Here is a 22082-nt window from a genome sequence, read left to right as displayed (position 1 = left end):
TTGAGTTTATTCATGAGCAAACTCTCCATAGACTAAAAAGGAACTATGAGTGCTAATGTTGACTTCCCAATTACTTTTTTTCCTAGTAAGTCCTGGGCTTTTCTTTAGGTTTTAATTAGCAAGGCAAATGTCAATAAGAGTAGCCACCTCCCTTGTCTCCAAAGAGGAGTGGCAGACCTCTCTTGACCTCTCTTGACCCCCTCTTGCCTCCTCCAGCTTCCAGGTTAACAAAAGGAAAATGAGTTAACCAAACATGTCTTCCAAAGGATGAGAGAACTGCCAGGATATTCCCGAAATTCAAGCTAAGAACCATTTAAAAGCGAGGCTCAAGTGAAAAAGCTTAAATTAAAGGTATATTTACATTGAATAAAGTTTTGTTTCCATCATTCAAATATTAGGTCTGAAGTTTTCTAACTTTTTACATTGTAATTTTCATGATATCTATTTTTGCCATCCCTCTTTCTCTAACTCTTTTCCTATTTGTAGGTATTGACTGAGCTGGTGACAGTGCAAAAATAAAATGAAAAATAATCAGCTGAAATTTTTCATGAAGAATATGTTTGTTCCTTTTTTCAAATATCATCAACATGAAAGCCACAATACACGTCTATTCTGTGTAAGCTCAGTTATAAGGACTAAGTATAGAGTTAACATTTGAATTCTATACACTCAAAACCCTAGCAAGATATGATAGATAAATAGGCGGATTTTAAATAGATAGATGATAGATAGATGATAAATAGATAGATAGGTAGATATTCAGACGATAGAGTTTACCTGTTAATCTCAGACGATTATTGTATCTCCTTTTTCCTACCCGTAATTAAATAACCAGTTGTTTTCTCTTTTATGTATGTGGAAGATATTTTTATGCTTAGGCAAATTATTTTGCAGTGTTTAGATGTACAATCCTTGCTTTCTCTTCTTGTTTTCATTCGAATGACTCTAAACATGTCACATATCTTTATAATTATATATTAAATTTTATCCCCACTGATAGTATCATGAGCTAAATTTGAAATTCATCACTCTTCTTATTGGTCATAAAAATAATGAAAAAGTCAAAAGCATTTGCAAAATGTTTTAAATTTCCAAGTAATTTACTTCTATGAGTTAACTTAACTTTCTTCCTCTTCCATACTAAGTAACTTTACCCAACACTCATTAGTAAAAGCTGGGAAACTAACCTTTATTAATGCTGATAGCCATCTACCAGATACTAGGTGCTTTACGTGCACTGTTCACCTAATTTAATCATCAGAGCAACGCATTTGACAAATGAGAAAAGTGAAGTTCAGAAGTGTTAACTTGCCCAAGGTGACATAGCTACGAATTGTCAGTCTTTATTTGATCTCAGTTTCCCCTACCCCCACACCTGTGTGTGTGTGTGTGTATTCTGTAACTTCAGTATGGTAATTAGAAGGAAACTGAAATTTTGTATATATTCTTCATGCGTTAGGATGTTTTATTTTCTTACATATGTAGATTTTTAAGAATCGTGATAGAACTTAATATATTATTTCCTACTGAATTTTTCTAGTGACTAACATTGTTAAAGTCAAAAGATATGTCAGTGTTCTGAGAACTAACACACTGTTTATTTTACTTAACCCTCATTTATTTTATTTTATTTTTGAGACTAAGTGTCACTCTGTCACACAGGTTGGGGTGCAGTGGCATAATCTCGGCTCACTGCAACATCCACCTCCCAGGTTCAAGTGATTCCCCTGCCTCAGCCTCCCAAGTAGCTGGGATTATAGGCATGAGCCACCACACCTGGCTAACTTTTGTATTTTTAGTGGAAACAGGGTTTCACCATGTTGGCCAGGCTGGTCTCGAACTTCTGACTTCAGGTGATCTACCCGCCTCAGCCTCCCAAAGTGCTAGGATTATAGGCATGAGTCACCATACCCAGCCTTAATCCTCATTTAATCTTTAAGAGCAGCTGGGCATGGTAGCTCACACCTATATAATCCCAGCACTTTGGGATGCCCAGGCATGTGGATTGCTTGAGCATAGGAGTTTGAGACCAGTTTGGGTAACATGGAGAAACCGTTGTCTCTACAAAAAATTTTGAAAATTAGCCGATGTGGTGGCTTGTGCCTGTGGTTCCAGCCATTTGGGAAGCTGAGGTGGGAGGATGATTTGAGCCTGGGAGATGCAGGCTGCAGTGAACCATGATCACACCACTGCACTCAACCTGAGTGAGATTCTGTCTCAAAAAAAAGAAAAAAAAATTTTAAGAACAAATTTAATTGAGGTTCAGAGTGACTATCCACGTTTCCATAATTCACCCAACAACTCAATGACATAGGTGGATACATGAATTCAGCACTCTTTGTAATACTCCACCAGCATCTTCTCAGGTGTGTCAGAACTTTATCCCTTATATTCATTTGTATATTAGAAGTGCATCATTCCTCAGCACATACAATTATGAAAGTAGTGATTCTGATTATTATTTGTGATTCTGATTATTATTTAAGCAAGCAGTGAAATTCTAAATGTAACACAGACTGTATATTATTTAGTTAATTCAGAGTGGAGCTAGAGAGTCTTACACAGGAGCAATACATATCTGTGTGACGTAGGTAACTGGTCTCTTCATGTTTCTGTTTTCCATAAGAAAAATTCTGATTTCATAGACTAAGATAGAAGTTCTCATTCTCCACATACCCTTTCATTGTCTAGCTATGGATACTCCAAAGCAAACAACCATCCATAATCTCATAGTTTTTATTTTTGTAACTCTAAAGGAAAGAGATGTGGAAAAGGCATCTTGTGTTGGTACGCTGTAGGAGAAGGCAATCCGAAGTGTGGAGAGAAAGATAGGGCTCGATAAAAAGGAAGGTGAATAGGGGAAATCCAGTAAAGAAGTAGCCCAAGTGGGATGGGAATTGGAGTAGCTCCCAAGGTAGACCTTCAAACAGAATTTCTCATTTAAAGTTATCAGGCAATTTAAATTTAGCTTATCTGATAAGTCTCCATAATCCCTGGTGTATTTCTGTAAATTTGTGAAATCCTTGTCCTTGAAAAATGTGGTTCAATGTTAATGCCTTATTGGGAGAGGTTGCACCAAGTTTGATATTCACATTACAAACTTCAGATTTAGGGATATTCATTTTTAGCACTATCTGGTAAAACAGGTTTTAAATATTAGTGCACACATCGATCCAGACAATAAAATGAAATCAGATAAATACACCCTTATTTAATTTCAGTAGGAGATACATGTACAAAGAGTTACCTAAAAGCACCAAACAAGAGCATCCATTACCATCAAATCCTAAGAACGCTTTCTAAAAGAAGACCTTTGGGAACTAGAGAATATGATGTCAGTTAAATGTCTAGGTGTAAAGGAAATATTAGGCACACACACACGCACACACAAAGAAAAGCCACTAAGGCTACAATCTTCTAGGAACAGGAAGTAAATTGTTTTCTGTTCTGGAATGTCAAGGAGTGTTAGGATATTTTTCACTGAAGTATAATTTAAAGTCTACTTTCTCCAGAGAGTTTCAGAATGTAATGTTCATTTTAGCTCAATTTTGATATACTATTCCTGAGACATTTTATATCTGTGTATATATATATGTGTGTATATTTTGAAATAATGTTAGACTTTTAAAAGACTTGCAAAAGAGTAGAGAGAGTGCCCGTATGCCCTCTATCCAGCTTTCCTTTATGTAAAAATCTTACATAGCTACAGAATATTTATCAAAGCTAAGAAATTAACTATTGGCCGGGCGTGGTGGCTCACACCTGTAATCCCAGCACTTTGGGAGGTCCAGAAGAGCAGATCACTTGAGGTCAAGAGATCGAGACCATCCTGGCTAACACGGTGAAACCCCGTCTCTACTAAAATACAAAAAATTAGCCGGGCCTGGTGGTGGGCGCCTGTATTCCCAGCTACTTGGGAGGCTGAGGCAGGAGAATGGCGTGAACCCAGGAGGCGGAGCTTGCAGTGAGCCACGATCAAGCCACTGTACTCCAGCCTAGGCTGCAGAGCGAGACTCTATCTCAAAAAAAAAAAAAAAAAGAAAGAAGAAAAAGAAAAAGAAAAAAAGAACTTAACTATTGTATAATACTAAATTCACAAATGTATAGAATTTTTTTTTTTTTTTTAGGTGTCATCGGATTTTTTAATGAATGCCCTTTTACTGTTGCAGGATCCATCCCAGGATCCCATATCGAACTTAGTTTTCATATCTTCTTTCTATCCTCCAGTGTGGGAGGGGTCTCTGACTTACATAGCCCGGATGTTTTCAAAGAGTACTGGTTGTTTATTTTGTAGAGTATATAAAATAACATAAGAGTTTTGGCAAACAAGAACATGGACATTTTGGCGGGGATACGTTCTTCTGTATACTTCACAAAGTATTTGCTAGAGGATATCCTGTTTCTGTCCACTCATTCTGCCTCCTGAATTTTTGCTAATTTGACTTCCATCGGAGGATCTAGCCTATGGCAGTTATTACAGTGGTGATCTAATGGTGATTTTTTTACTTCTATTCTTATTTATCTTGTTGATCAAGTTATTCCAAATTTGGTCATTGGGATCTCTTTCAGAAGGACCCTATATGTTTTCAGTATGCCCCCACTTTTTTTGAGTCCTTTCTTTTCTTTTAAGCACGTTCTTACTTTTTTGACACCACAAGATGATCTTGGTATAACTGTTCGTTTAACAGAAAGATAGCAACCATTTTAATTATGAAATATGCAAAATATGGAAGTTATTAATATTACTAAATAGATAATACAATTTTTAAAAAGCACCTAAAATTATTTTTTAGAAAATAAGCAGATTAATATTTTATAAAAAACATATTTTTTGAAAAAGCATCTCTGTGTGTGATATATAAATATATAACACATTATATATATATATCATATATATGTATCTCTCACGTAGTGAATAACAGTTATCCAACAATAGGGGATTAACTAAATTGTAGTATTTGATATAAAGACTTTAACATATGATATAAATTCATATTTTCAGAGGAGGACGGACATTTATAATATACTGCTTGGTGAAGAAAAGCAAGTTTCGGAATTCTCTACGTATTATGAATGTATATTAGAGCATATACATTGAGTTACTTTCTTAAATCATAGGAAAAATGTCTGGAAAGTAACACACCAAAGTAATTATTGCTAGTAAGGGCTAATTAATTTCAGGTGATTTTTACAACTGTGTGATAATTTAAATAAAAATGTTACTAATTACTAGATTGTTTCTAAATTAACAGTATTTAACTAAATCTCAGTCTAAACAGGTATAAACTTCCCGTAAAATGCCATCATGCCATTATTGTCAATATAATAAAATGGTACACAAAGCCATTACTTTCATATTTTAAAAATGGCTTTAATGTGTTGTCTGAGGCAAAACACCACCCTCCTGCTCCCTTCGCCCCACATTCACCTCCAAAGCCTGAAAACACAGAGAAGGATTTAAGGAAAATGATAAACCCTTTTTGGCTACGGAATAGCAAAAGAGAACTGAGAGGTGTCAGGTAAAACAGAGGGAAGGATGGCTATGATCTTCAAATACCATGGTTTGCAGATACTGTGTTTTCAACACTACTCTAAATATTCAGAGTACTCACCAATATGATCAATAGTAACAAGAAAAAAGTCTTTGGACCAGGTTTTCCATGTCATTTTGTAATTATTCATTCAAATATAATTATAGACACAATCCCCTCATTCTCTGTAGCCCTACTATCTTTTTGCAACATTCTCAGTAGAAGCAAGAATTAATTGCTATTGAGTATTTGTCACTAGGTTATGTGGTGGGAGACATAAAGATAGGGTCAAAAAAGAAGAACCATTTTTCTCTTTCCTGGGATGTCATGTAATGCCAGATACTTCCTCAAGTGGTGAATTTGTTTCAATTATGTAGCAAATCTTTCTCTCTTAGAAAATGCCAATGAGCAGTGAGTTAGGGGAAGCCTCACATGGCTCTGCTAAACATTTGATTCAGTGCAGATTGTGTGAGAGATGTGCTTCTCATTATTAAGAGATCTATCGTTTGAACATGCTAGGATTAAAATATATCATGCAGTTGGTCTAGATCTATGGATTAGCTGCAACCTGAGAAAGAAAGAAACTGGTGCTAAATTCCTAAGAAAGATAAATTATTCCTTGATTTCACTAAAGCATATTTATCGATCTTGCCAGATTTTTTGTTTCTTTTTTTGAGTAGCTATTTTAATTTCATGATCTGTTCACAAGGAAACTTTCCTAGGGATGCACTGCATTAAAAATATATCATTATATGCTTTATCCCACTTCAAACCTGATATAGAATTAGAAAACAGGAAAAAATTAAAGAAACTCTTTACTCACTTTTTTCTATGTATTATTAATGAATAAGGATAATTACTCTGAAGAATACCATATTAGTGTCATTCATTCATTCTCATATTTGAAAAGATTAATGTGTAGTTCTAAAGTACAACTGTATTTTACTGCAGTTGTTGCTGTGGCTTGCTTTCAAGATTTTAATTAGGCACTTTATCTTTACATTACAGTAGTACAGATGTTTTTATAGTGAGTTATTCAATCTCACCATAAACTAGGGAAATGTTGATTAGTCTACATAAAGATTAATTTTCAAAATCAGGTATATATTTGATTTTCAATATTTGGAATGTGTGTGCTGCTGTTTCACAATAAACATGACCCCTTAAAAGATTAATTTTCAAGCATCTGAGTTCAGAATTCTCTCTACACATATGTTTTGTATTCTACTATCTCATTATCGTATCAAACCCAAATAATAAACCCTGGCGGGACAGCCTTTTCTAAGTAGAGCTTTTCCCTATCATTTCTGTCTCTCACTCACTCTCCATACATATATACATATTTATGTATATATGCACACATATACATACATGTTACATATATATTTATGTATACATACCCACACATACATAAATATATGTCTATATGTAAAATACATACCTATATATAAACACACATACACACACATTCAAAATTCTTGACCTTAAGAACCACATTTTTGTAAAATACTACATGGAATAGTTATTTATACAAAATAATAAAAGCTTTGTTGAACAGAATCAAATCACAAACTGGTAATAGGTTCATCTCTAAGTTACTATATGAAAAAACTAAGGGGAGGCCAAGGCAGGTGGATCGCTTGAGTTCGGAAGTTCAAGACAAGCCTAGCCAACATGGGAAAACCCCGTCTCTACTAAAAATACTAAAAGTAGCCAGGCGTGGTGGTGGGTGCTTGTAATGCCAGCTACTTGGGAAGCTGAGACATGAGAATCACTTGAACCTGGGGGGCGGAGGTTGCAGCGAGCCAAGATTGCATCACTGCACTCCAGCCTGGGCAACAGAGTGATACTATCTCAAAGACAAAAAAACAAAAAAAAAAAAAAAAAAAAAAAACCTAAGAAATTAACATAATTACCAAATATGAAGATATATATGTGTGTGTGTATATATATATATATATACATTTTGTGTACTGTCAATATTTAAATGAATGAGATGCCATCATTTGAATGAATAAGACTTTCAATTGCCATGAAAATATTATTTCAAGTGCTTACTTAATATAGGATCTTATATGTTTAAACAGAAACAACTTAAACTAGTCTATTATTGGTATTATTGATAGGTTGGAGCAGTTATTTGTAATTGTGACTGAGTAAAGTAATATAATGGTACCCCTTTTTTTCTTTTCCACAGAGAATAAATTTTATGTAGGTATTTAAAATTTCTTACACTCCCATAAAAGTGTCTTCCCACTCAAATTGATTAAGCCTGCACTTTCTTCAATGAAGTATAAGAAACACAGATCATGGCAAAGGGATCATATGTAAGATAATCATAGAAAACTACCTGGCTAAGAACACAGACATAATCTTGATATTCTCTGTCTTGGCACCACTATCCACTCAGTTGCTTAGGAAAACAACCAGCCAACCAAACAAAAAGAATCCTCTCCTTCTTTTAGTTTATAATTGCTGATCAACTCATCAGCATGGTTTAGTGGCTTTACTTCGATTATCTCCTGCAACAGTTCCCTAAGTGCTTCTCTCTGGGAAAGGATCTTTCACAAATACATCTCAGATCACAACATTGCCTTGCTTGAGACTATTATCAGTGTTGTTATAATCAAATCCGAAGGGTGCAGAGGAGTCAACAAGGCACTGTAGGAGCTGTACCTGTAGTACAGATCTGTACCTTTCTGACTTCAACTCCGTTCTCCCATGTGTTCATTACCTTCCAGAGACACTGTCCTCTCTTTCCTACCTCAGGCACTTTTCACTTGCTTTTCCCTCTAGAATACTGTTCTCGTTATTATCATCCGACCTCCTTTTCAGTCAGTTTTTAGATTATGTAATGTTATGGTCCCCCCACTCCTTGTTTTCCTCTTAGCTACTGATTCTATTGCATTATTTTACTGTCTTCTGAGGATTCCTCATTACATGAAATTACTTGGTATTACTCCATCTTTCCCACTAACATACAAATCTTGTTTCTCCTTTTCACCGATTTATCCTCAGTACTGAGAATGGTGCCTCGGACTTTGAAGAACTCAATAAAATGTCTTACAATGAATAAATATACATCACATCATGATTAATAAATGAAGCTGGCGTTAAGCATTTGCATGAAAAAGCAAGTCTACCAAAACTGATTTATAAAGTTTATACCTAATGTGAATTTTCAGCATTTGATAAGTCACAATGCAGAGATGCAGATGATGATGGATACTTTATAAAAAGAATAAGACTTTCCCAGAACAGAATTCAGTGAGAGAAGAATGCCATGGAAAAGACAGAAAGTCTGCAGACCATGAATAAAGCAAAAGAGAAATCCAGAAGATACAAAACCATTACATGTGTTATATTTGCTAAGAATTGTTATAATTTTCTAGGTGAGAAAGAAGTGGAACTAAATATCAAAACTGTCTTTCTCCTTTGACATATATGCACATATAAAATAAATATATGTCATTTGAGTGGGAAGACACTTTTATGGGAGTGTAAGAAATTTTAAATACCTACATAAAATTTATTCTCTGTGGAAAAGAAAAAAAGGGGTACCATTATATTACTTTACTCAGTCACAATTACAAATAACTGCTCCAACCTATCAATAATACCAATAATAGACTAGTTTAAGTTGTTTCTGTTTAAACATATAAGATCCTATATTAAGTAAGCACTTGAAATAATATTTTCATGGCAATTGAAAGTCTTATTCATTCAAATGATGGCATCTCATTCATTTAAATATTGACAGTACACAAAATGATCAACTATAATATTATCTAAATTCAAATCCTGGTGCTACCAGTCTAGCTGTTTGGGGGTAAGTTAATTAATTAGAATAGTTTCACTTTCATCAGCTGTAAAATGCTATCTATCTCTTATGGTTATTTTGAAGACTGAGTGCACACTCATCCATGTGAAGGGCTTAAAATTGTGCATACTTGAAGAACTCATCAGGCATTTGCAACCCCTATAGTTTTTATGTCATTATCTGTTTTGATTGGGGATTGTCTGCAGACATAGGCAATATTGGTTAGCCCTGACCATGTCATAATGTGTGACTGGATAGGTTCGTTCCTCTTTTTATTTTCATGTACACATAAATATACAAGAATATATATAAGTATATATTCATATTCCTGTATGAATCCTTAGAGAGAATGAATAATTATGAAACAATTAATCAGAAGTTATAAGTATCACCATAGGCAATGGCAACTTGCTCAGCTTTAAAACTCAAAGTGTAAGTTTTAATCATCTAGTTTAGGGAAGGGAAAAATATAAAATTTATATATTTAGTGAAAAAAATTGCTTAAAAGTCATTTATATTTATCTTTTTATTCAAAGGTCCTGAGTAAAAATAGAATTATGATATCCATGTCATTGGAATGTTATGGGAATCATATGTGAAAAGATACATAAAATATTAATCCTAATGCCTAGGCACACAGAAAGAATTTGTTAAATATTACGCCTTTGTTATTGTTATGATGGAAAAAGCAGACCACTTACAAGAGGTAAATCCAAGTCTTGGCTTTACTACTAACTGTGCTTTGAAGAAATTTGATCATGTTTAAAATTCTACCCAGAGTGCTGGTTTTTCTTTGCACAAATGAGGATTTGGGGAGTAACAGTATTATATTACTACAAAAATAAGTTATACTTAATGGCACACATTTTTGAAACTTCATGGTGAAAAATAGATGAAGACCATCTAAAATAGAGAATTAGTAACTAAAAACATTGAGATTTGTCTACATTACATTTTTTAAAATGGCAATTCATGCTATATTTCAGTAAAGAATCTAAAAACTGCCACAGTAAGGGAACCTTTAAATTTGCCTAACATAGCTTTCCACAACATATTTGACTATAAGCACTCTTTATTTCAAAGACCCTTATGAACAACCTGAAGCATTATTACTTGAAGGAATGAAGTCTGAGAGACACAAATATAGATAGCATATTATTTACATCAACTTGGTTTTTATCCAATGGAGATGAACATAAATGACTAACTCTTGAAAGATTATGTCTATTAGATCAAAATAATCTAAATGATTGTGCTAACCTATGGGTGCTGCGCACATGTCAAGCTCTGATTGTTTTTTTAAAGACTTTGTAGAAAAACTAACTAAGATTTATATGGGGATTTTTTTGCTCTTAGTTTTGTGGTTAAAAAATGTTAAAAATCTATGGTACAAGATAAAAGTCTATTTAATGTCCAGAGTTAAAAGATATTACGGAATTAACAACCACTTCTGATGATTACGGGACTCTCACACTTATATGTGGGGCCACAGCTCTTGTCCAGCAGTTGAAATGTGTCATACCGTGTTATCTCACATATATCTGCTAAATTAGATTTATAAGTCCTTGGGATAACAATCTGTATATTAAAGTTAATAACTTATATGCACTTTCTGGCTCCTATTTTATCTCCAGCACATGTAGAAGAAATTTCTCCATGGAATATTTAGCTGATATTTCTCCATAGTATATTTAATTGAAAACAGGATAAGATCTCAGTCCACCGGTATATTCGTATTTTCACTGATATGAACTAAGGCCTTATTAACTACCTTATACTTTCTGTGTCCTTCTGAAAAAAATAATGCTTGTCTTGAATATAAAATTTGAAAAAAAAGAAAATTTTAAATATGAATGCTACAAAAATTGATCTTTTAATCTTGATATTACTAATTTGTGCAATATAGTCTAAATATATTCTAAGCAATGAATTTTTGAGGAATGACATTTTGGAAACTCTAGTTAGAAACAATCATCTCTATTTTATTGTTGGATGATGTAGGTAGATGAAGATTAGCGTTTTGAAGAAGAATAATTATTTTAGAAGTTGGTTGCATATCAGAACCCAGGTATTAATATAATTTCATTAATTCCTTTCCTATTTATCAAATACCTACCATGTGCCTGGAATTGTGTCAAATATTGGGACACATAGATGATGAAGAATGACTCTCCAGGAGCTGTCCATGTGATTACATGAGGAAAGCATGTACTGAGCAGGTAATGAGAGATATAACTGCCTTTTTAAAAGAGAAAGGACAGGGTATACACAGAGCATAGGGAAGTTTTAGAAAAAAGTGTTCGAGGGGAAATACTAATTTGGTTAGTTATAAGATGGTCACAACCACAGTCCATCTTTTTTTTATTATTAAAAGCATTTTAATACTATTAGACATAGAAACCTTAAAACCAGCAGAGTTGTCCTTCTGGGAAACAGAGGCCTCTCTTCCTTCTACTTGGTTTCTTGACTAGGATTGTCTTCTGGAAACACTAAGTATTGATTAAGAAAAAAGGTGAGATTTCTCCATCCACCTGAATTTTTGGAGAAACTACTCTTGGATTACCAAAGCTAAACACATAGAAAAACAGAGAAGACGAGAACTGAAATAATTTAAAATCACTGTGAAAAATACTTTTACCCTATAAAATAATCAAGATGACTATTGCCAGTTTTGAAGCAAGTAGCCTGATATCTTCATGAAGATATTCCCTAAAGCTTTATAAAATCTAATTCAGAACTAAGGAGACATTTGAAAAACTATTCACTAAGGGAAATTAGAAATTCTGGATTCAGGACATCAGGGAAATGAAGTGTTGTGGGGGTGATGCTGCCATTTACATTGTTATTCCATGAAAATGGAATAAAGCTGTAGACTTCAATTGTAAGCACACTGAGAAAAATGAAATCATCTCTTTGTTATTCAAAGCAGACAAAGCATTATCTGCTATTTAAATATCTCATCTAGCTATGCAGGAAACTAATACATGTGCTAATTCAGGAATGTGTTGAAGCTTCACAGAGAATAATTTGAGATATGGTCAGTGAAACAATTATCAGGCATTGTAAAGTTTTGCATGTGTTTGAAAATTTAATCATGTGGTGGACATATCTGATATTAGCATATGTATCCATAATTATCATTCTCAATTTAATTTTAAATCATCGCTAAATAATAAGAGAATATATCTCTTAAAAGATAAAAGCTTTTCATATCTGAAAAAAGTCATCTTGATAGCAAAAAATAAGACTTTTGGTGACAAAAATACACATTAAGATTCTCCAGTTTAGGAAATCATCATTTAAGAATAGCTTATCAATTATTGAATAGGTGCCCTTTTTAATCTTGCCATATGAATGATTTTTCTGTTATAATTTCAATTTTGACAAAAATTCAACTGTTTCAACAATACTCAGATACAGAGTTTACTTAAAAACTATCCAGTAATTTGATACTTATAGGGGTTTTGTGCTACTGAGTATATTAATGTTATTACCCTTTAATTTATATGAAAAACAGATAACAGATGTCATATCTCATAGAACTAGGATAATTTGTAACATTGTGAAACTTTGTCTATTGAGTTCATAGCTTATTGAGTGACTTTTCAGTTGGAAAGCTAACATGGTTTACACTTTGATCAAGTGATTCTCACTAATTCCAGACTATTTCTCTGAGGTCAAAGAAGGTATAATATCATTCTCAGTGTATATGTACAAACAATGTGGACTTTTGTATTTATTGCCTAAAATAAAGTATTTAACAGATCGTGCATGATAAGATACCCAAAAGATGGCTGAGATGTTAAGTAAATCACAAAGATATAGGGGATGTGGTAAATATAGCTTGTGTTGAATGGGCTAATGTCATTTCCACCTTATAGTTACTTTCTAGTTTTATTTAGTTATAGTTAGAATCAACATTGAAGTGTGGGGTGCATAAATTTTGATCTGGTTACCCTGAACCCCACTATTTCAAGATGGTGGTTTATAATGCTTTAATTAAAACCAATGTTGAGGCCGGGTGCAGTGGCTCAAGCCTGTAATCCCAACACTTTGGGAGGTCGAGGCGGGTGTATCACTTGACATCAGGAGTTAGAGACCATCCTGGCCAACATGGCGAAAACCCGTCTCTACTAAAAATACAAAAGTTAGCCAGGTGTGGTGGTGCACACCTGTAATCCCAGCTACTCAGGAGGCTGAGGCAGGAGAATCGCTTGAACCCAGGAGGTGGAGGTTGCAGTGAGCCGAGATCACACCACTGCACTACATCCTGGAAGACTGCACAAGACTCCATCTCAAAAACAAGACAAATCAAAACAAACCAACATTGCAATATACAACTGCACTTTATGTAGGCAAATACTCTTATTTACCACGCTTAGCTCTAGTGAACTTATCACTCAGGAGAAAGAGCTGCTGCATTGTACCCTTCTAAATATACCCAATTCTCTTAATTTTTAACTAAACCAAGATTTTGTGTTCTGCCAGACATTTAAATACATTTCTGTAATGCAAATATTTTTGGCTGTTGTATACTTTTTCCAAAATTACCCATCATTTCCTAAATGGGGATTGTGCATATTTTCACCTGGACCCACACATTAGTGAGGGTTTGGGCTCTGAAGTGTGGACCACAGCAGCATGTCTGAGCATAACCTAGAAATTGGCATTCTTGAGCATCAGTAGTTTTCACTCACAAAACCCTCAACCCACATTTTAACCACCTGGCTTAGCATTATCTAGGACCTACGCCATGTGACTACTGTGGCCTTCACAATAATGTTTAATTTGTTTTCTAAAACTTTCTAGAGTCATCATGAATGGCCATTTGCATTCATGGTAACAACTCACAAGTATTAAAGGCTTATTGAAAAATGCTAGTCCTGCCAAACCTCTCTTGTACTGAGAAGCACATGGCTTTTTGTTCCTGCCAAAACACTGTGATGGATGATTCCACTCCCTCATGACCAGGTTACTGAAAAAGTGCCCCCTGGACTTTATGCTTCTGGGCTCAGCTCTCTTAGATCCATTCCCTATGAATCTGGCAGAACATGGCCATCAAACAGTTTGCATCATTCAATTTCTTTCTAGAAAATCTAGTGTTTCCAACTGACCTAAAATCATAGGCTTTTTTTCTAGGGACTCTTTCTTTTTTTGTCTCTCTCTCAAGCTGGTCACTTCTAGTCAGAGAGGCCATCCTTATGACCAAAATGGCTTCTCAAGCTTGACTCCTACATTCTGTGCACCCAAAACCTCAATAGTAAAGTCCATAGATTATAGTTGTCTACAAACTGGGACATCTCAGGGAAAACTCATCCATAAATACATCTCTGATATTCCCAGTGTTTCCATTTCTCAATTTGAGAAGTTGTCTTTCTAACAGGGATAAATCAAAGCTGATAAGAAATTCAAGCTTTTTTAAATGTCTGAAGTTTATATAATAGTTCAAGCAGTCTAGTGTAGCAAGGGTTAGAAATAGGTTTCACGTTATGTTATACAGAATCATCTTTATGTATAAACTGAGTTGCATAATGTTACATGTAGCCAGTCTCTACTAGTATAGATAAGCAGAACAAATGGCATTTTCTTTGTAAGGTGTATAAAGAGGGGACCCCAACTGGACTTCATAGATAAACTAGGAGAATGGCAGGGAAAAGAACTTCACCTGATGGAGTGTACCATACTCTCTGGGTGAACACAACATATTTCTTTATAATACCCAGGGTTTTAGGGAAACCATAGAAACTATCCTCTAGCCAAGGGGTGTCCAACCTTTTGGCTTTCCTGGGCCACATTAGAATAAGAATTGTCTTGAGTCACACATAAAATACACTAACACTAGAGATAGCTGATGAGCTAAAAAAATCGCAAAAAAAATTTTTTAAGAAAGTTTATGAATTCATGTTGGGCTTCATTCAAAGCCATCCTGGGCCACAGGCAGCCCACTGGCCGCGGGTTGGACAAGTTTGCAGTCTAGCCAGTTTACTTCTTGAGGAAAGCATTAGCTCAGGATCCAAGTTCTTGATACATGCTCACTGCACCTGTACCTTGCAGAAAAAAGAATGAGATCTAGCTGCCCTTGAGTTCTCCTCTGTGTGTTCATCATAGTTGTATGCATATATACCTACCACAGTACTTCCCATTCTGCAATGTAGTTTTTGGTTGATTTATCTCTCTCTAACACCAAGGAAAAAGCTACTTAAAGAGCAGGCACATTATTTCATTCTTTTTAGCCTAGAATTGTATCTTTTTTTTTTTTGGTCGGGGGCGGGGGGCAATTCCTCTAAACTCACCTCTGTAAGAAATGAAGTCAGATTAACTCCTCTCCATCCCAAAGCAGTTAAATAAACGTATAACTGCATGAAATAATGGCTAACTATATGGACTACTAGCATTCAGATTTTAAAGCAAAATATTCAACTGTCTTGTGCCTCAGATATTTCAACTGGAGAATAAGGATGATAAGGCTGCCTACTATAGGTTTGAGAGGTTTCATTAAATGTGATAATGCACCTAAACATGGCCTAGTCAAGGGCATATGGTAAATCTCAGTAAATAACAGCTAGTATTTGTATTCCATTTCATATCTTCGATATATTTCCAGTTGTTGCATGTTGCTTATATGCTGCAACTCTGGAAAGATTGCAAATTGCTAGAAGACAATGTCTATGCCTCCATTTCTTTAGTGGCTATAGTATTTCCTCATGTCTTGTACTCAAATCCACCCACAGTTTGTAAATGGAATGGGTTGCCAAATTTCAAATGAAGTACACAGTAGAGTGGAGGCAACAAATGATAGGAAGTTACTGTGTGAAACAAATCAGCCTTCAAATGTGATCAGGGAACTGGGGCCATCTCCTAATTTAAGAATATGATCAGAATTTCATCTGCAGCTGATCATTTAAATTAAACAAACAAGCACAGCTGGAAAAACACATGCAAATGTTGGTATTTCAGTCCAGCAATATGCAAGCATATCCACTGTAGGGGTAATTTGCTGAATAAGCCTCATTAATGAGCTCTAGCACCAGTTTATTCTGAGTAGTCATGCTACATTCTAATAAAGGCAACATTTTTCTGAGTAATACATAATGTCAAGTCTTATGTGTGGCATCTTTCCTCATAAAGCACAGTACCAGTCTTTCTAGTCATGAATTCCTCCTATTATAGGTAGCTTGTCAAATATACATGGAGCCATGTATTTCTCAAGACCTCATTCTGAAGTACCTTTAGACTTAATTGTTATAATCCATTCTACATTAAGGTATGGTTCAGAAACACCAGTGGAAGGACTGGGTACAACCTATCCATTACTGAACTGTACTCTTATTAACCGTCTGTGAATTGATTTAGCTTCCTATTACATTTGCAAACTTGAGGTCTAAAAATAGGATAATCTAAAGGTAAAGATTTTAGCTCATCTTCAATAGAAGAGTAAGGTTAGATTTTACAATTTTGCAGTGGGAGGCTACTCAACAACATAGCGAAAATTACTGTCCTCTCTAGAAAGGAGTGGCACATATATCTAATCATCCCACAACCCTCAAAGAAATATGGATATAACTTGATAGGTAAACACTGTGTTCTGACCTTGCAGCCTAGCACTGGTTTACATATGTGAGAAATGGGAGCTGTTTAGAGCCCCAGTCATTTTTCAAATAATTTCAAATATTCCTGATCAGGCTCTAAATGGCTCCCGTTTCTCATATGTGTAAACCAGTATAGCTACTTCCCTCTCTAGCTCCATTATGACATTTTCAAGAGACAGGAGCCAGAAATATGCTGCAGCTCTATCCCTGCAGCTGCAACTCCCAAGCTGGAAGGAGGAAATGTCAGCAATGCAAAAAGCAAAAGAAGAACCAGACCAATTGGTGCTGTTAGGGCCTGATTCATTAGCATGGGCCAGGGTTTATTTTCCAGTGTAGAAAAAACTGGCACAAATGCTTGGCAATGTGCTCCAAGCTCTATCAGGGAAAGGAATTGATCATTTGGATAAGAAAAAAAAAAAGTCTCTCGCTGCTTCACTGTGTCTCTTATGTGTGGTGCTACTGTACTGCCTTAGGAACAAGCATAGTGTGTCTATTTTTAGGGCAAATGTGCCTACTCTATCTTCGCCAACTAAATCTTTCTACATGACTAATTTGCAAGTTGAATTATCTTGGTAAATAGGCTGACTCACTAGCAAATAATCTGCAGAATTTATGCATTAGGCTTCTGTAGTGAATTAGGTCCTTTTGTCTTGTTCAGGATGCTGTAATAAACTGCAGTAGCACTCTGGTTAATAATAAAAAAAAAAAGAAAGGCAAGGAAGAGAAGTTATTCCAAATACATGAGGAGTCTTTCTTTAGAATAGTATGATAGAGATATATATAGGAGGTTATATTGAGAGATATGGCAATGACTTAAGTCAAATAAGGAAATGAACCATGATATAAATAGATATATGCACAGTTGATGTTTGTATATGTAAGTATGTTTTATGTCTCTGTTTATGAGTGTATATATGTGTATGTTTATCTCCTAAATGTATTAATGGAATAATTTATAGTTACCTAATCATTTATCACAAAATGTGCATAGCAATCAGTATCCAACAGCTAGTAGTCATTCAAGAAACATTTGTAAAATGGATGAATTACAATGTTAGGTTAACATTCTCCATTGTCAGTGGTGCTCCCTTTCAGCTGTCCCTACTCCCTCTATGCTTGTGGTGATTCAGTTGCAGAAAGACACATCTATACTTCATAGCTGTAGAAAGGCACTTTCTTTTTTTGTGGTTGATTTCATGTGGTTTAAAAAGAATGCCAAATTATTTGTACCTACAGCGATAATGACCGACTAAATTTTTTTAAGTGTGTGTGTGTGTGTGTGTGTGTGTGTATGTATGTATAGTCTAAATATTATTGTCTAATCATGGCAGGGATTATGGTTGTATGTACTCAAGTACCTAAGAATGGGCCAGGACAGTTATGCACTAAGGGAGTGTGTGTGTGTATGAGTGTGTATGCATATCAGGGCTAGAAGTATTTTATTAGTCAGTTTCCACCATTGTTGGTGCATGAAGATAATAAAAAGTAGACTGAGTTTTAGCCTTTTTTCTTTTTTTGATTTGTAAATTCTTTAAAGAAAATGTACCTTCTTATTGCCTGCACCTGGGGTGCACTGCTCTTTCCACCTTTCTTGCTAGTGTCAAGATTCTCAGCAGATACCTGCAGGAGTATAGGTAGCACAGTGCACACAATGTCACTGCTCCATCCATACCTCTAGGATTGTTTCCCCATCACATGCACTGACTCCAGTGTCTCACTCCCAACAGCATATCCCTGAGGATCCCTGGAGGAAAGCAGCCCTTCAGCTGCTGCAGCCTGCCTTGCCTGCCCACAGAAAAAAATGCACATTTGGGGCAGACCTTAATGAGGACGTATAAACATCTGGCCCCTGATCTGACATCTCTGAAGTGTGATCTCCACTATTACCAGAGTTCCCCTGAGGGACTATGTCCGTGGTACTTTGTTTATCTCACATCCTTACTTGCTGTCCTCCCCTTTCCTGTGCCATTTCCTCACTCATGGGAATGCTTTCTAGTACATCACTGTCTCATGAAACCTTGTCTTAGGGTCTGCTTATGGGGAGAGTGAGGGCAACTTAAGTCACAGGTAATTGTTAAACCTAGAATTGGCAAAACTCAGAATCATTGGGCAATTTTATATAACTGCTTTTCCAGAGAAGAGTGAAAAGAAATTCTTCTAGTTGGTATCTCTGGTAGATACCATAAAGTAATAAAGAAAACATAAAATAAACCCAGAGTCTTACTCAGCATGATTCTACCCTTTCTGTAGGCTTCTAGAAATTCCCTGGAAAAGGAATTGTCAAAATATCAAAAACAATGAGATCTTCCTGTCACTCTAGGGGTGCCCTTTGTCCTCACAGTTTTGCTTTCATAGGGAAAGATGTGATTATTTCCCCTGGAATCCAAGGTATCATTATGTAAAAATTTTTTACTCTTCTTATCTCTGCCCTTTACCCTTTCCAGAGGTAGAACTAAATTCAAGGGTACAGCTAATAACTGAATATATGGTAAGTACTGATTTCATTTGGGGACAGCAAATAGACAGTCAAACATTCCTTACCTTCAGCTGTATTACAATACAGTAAGAGTGACAGATCTGTGCAAATCAACTATAAAGCAAGGAAGGAAATACATGCCACAAAGAGAATGATAAATACAAGTTTATGGGAGCCAAAAGGTGAGACCGATGAACTCTGAACTGAGTGATCAGGCAAAGTAGCAGAGCCAAGAAAGCTCTTGATGAGATCCTTTAATAGGCAAGATTTCATCAAGCAGAGTCAAGGAATTCCAAACTGAGAACAACGTAACAAGGTAACAGGTTGTGATGTGTAGACTAGGGCAGCTGGTCACGGAAAGCAAGTGTGGAGAGCAGAAACAGAATGGGCTCACAATGCAGATAGCATTGAGCCAGACAGGGAGCAGGCAGACTGGTGAGGCTTCAGGAACACACTGAATACCCTCTGACTGGATTTCATTGTTTGAAATTCCACAGGCCAATTGAGGTTGTTCAAAATGCACATTTGCGCAAAAGTGCAAATGTTTAAAAAGTCAAATAAGTGACGGAAGTAAAGCATTTTTTAAAGACATTCTGAAGTACAAAGTAGGAAAATTAAGAGATAATCTAACTCCAATTACCAAAATAAGTATATAATAAATATGTTCTCAACAAACTTATATTAAGCATCAGTAAGTACTAAGGTTATATTATTGAGCCATATGGACTCCCTTTCCTCATGGAATTTACAATTTTTTGAAAATCAGATTTATGATGGGTACAAAGAGCATATGACAACCAACAGAATACCACAATATATACTTGGTAGATAAACTATAGAAATTAAATACCATATTATGCCAATTGGTAGAATACCGTTAATAGAACTACAAACCAGTACTTGAAGTTTTAGTGAAACTTATTAATGAGACCCAATATCATGAGTACAAAGCTGATAACAATTAGAAACAGCTGCCATAATGTATCTTGGGATAGAATCAGTGTCAAATGAACAATGGACAAATATTTTTGTGCAACAGAACAAATATTTTCCTATTTGATTTCAGAAAATAGATAACCCAGTCAAATATATTGATTTAAGGTTCTATTTAAGAAAAGAAAAAAACCCTTCATTGCAGTCCAGTGAAGAAAAGGTCAACAGGCCTGTGGTGTAGAAAATGTGGGGGCTCAAACAATCACTACTTGTCGTGTGATTTATCATAGGTTGGGATCAATTTTTAACAATATAATTGATACTAGAGGCAACGGAGAGGATACTTTGAGTTCTTGCTTTGTGATAAGTAGTTGGTTAAGGTATGTATACACATTTATTTATTTCTTCATTGAACTTATGTTTATTGAGTGCCTGTTTAGTGTCAGGTACTGTCCCAGTTGGTACAGACCTAATGGTGAATAAACAGCAAGAAAGGCTTCTCTGATCATCTGAAGAGAGACCTCCATCAGAGAGTAAGGCAGGCAGCTGTCTTTAGGCTCAGTGTTTCCAGCACAGGGAGACAGCCAGGAGTCAGGGGCGCACATGACCTGGTCTGGGACTTAGTCGGAGGAAGCTGGTGCACTGAGGTGATGTAAGCAGGAAATCTCACCGGAGATGAGGTCAGTAGTGAAGGCAGGAGCAGAGTATTAACAAATTTATCCTCATAATGATTCTACCTTATAGGTATTATCATATCCCTCATTTCCTACATGGGCAAACAAAAGTTTAAAGGCATTAAAAAAGTGAGGCACAGCAAATGGAATGCAGGGACCATGAAGCTGAGCATGTACTCTAATCCCCATATCCATCACCTTCCTGCGGATACCACATCTGTGTATTCAAGTCCCTGTTTATCCAAAGTTTTACTTTTTGCAATTTCATTTACTCTTGGTCAACTGTGATCTGAAAATATTAAAAGGAAACTCCCAGAAATAATTCCTAAGTTCTAAATCACATGCTGTTTTGAGTAACGTGATAAAATCTTGCACTGTCCTGTTCTGTCCCACTGGAAGACAAATCATCCCTCTGGCATACCCATCTTGTCTATGCTACCCACCCTTTAGTCACTTTACCATCTCAGTTATCAGATGGACTGTCACTGAATTGCAGTTCTTGGGTTCAAGTAACCTGATTTTACTTAATCATGGCCCCAAAGTGCAAAAATAGTGATACTAGCAATTAAGATACGTCCAAGAGAAGCCATAAAGTACTTTCTTTAAATGAAACGGTGCACGTTCTCAACTTATGAAAAAAATTGTATGCTGAACTTGCTAAGATCTATGGTGAGAACAATTCTAGAGATCATGAAATTGTAAAGAGGCAAAAAGAAATTCATTCCAGTTTTGCTGTTGCACCTCAAACTGCCAAAGTTATGTCCAGAGTGCATGATAAATGCTCAGTTAAGATATAAAAGGCATTAAATTTGTGGGTAGAAGACATGAACAGAAATGTGTTCCAACTGGTGGCAATTGTGTTCAGTACTATCCAAGGTTTCAGATATTCACAGACGATGATGGAATGTATTCCCCTTGTATATGGAGAACTACTACATGACACTAGGAGAGCTCTAGCTTCAAAACAGATGAGAAAATAGTAATTGTGTGGACTGGCTCACAAAATTAAAAGAATTAGACTTTTCTATACATGTATTTCTGTCTGTATATTTACTATAT

At 35.5% G+C, this 22082-nt stretch overlaps 1 protein-coding gene across 1 annotated transcript in view; it reads right to left on the bottom strand.

Annotated features, from left to right (window-relative positions):
* The window catches only part of MDGA2 (MAM domain containing glycosylphosphatidylinositol anchor 2), an 837636-nt gene that overhangs the window by 580852 nt on the left and 234702 nt on the right, over positions 1-22082 (bottom strand). The gene's annotated exons all lie outside the window — the stretch shown is intronic.

Source organism: Piliocolobus tephrosceles, chromosome 6 (assembly GCF_002776525.5).
Source record: "Piliocolobus tephrosceles isolate RC106 chromosome 6, ASM277652v3, whole genome shotgun sequence".
NCBI classification, from domain to species: domain Eukaryota; kingdom Metazoa; phylum Chordata; class Mammalia; order Primates; family Cercopithecidae; genus Piliocolobus; species Piliocolobus tephrosceles.
This window is presented reverse-complemented; position numbering and strand designations above follow the sequence as displayed.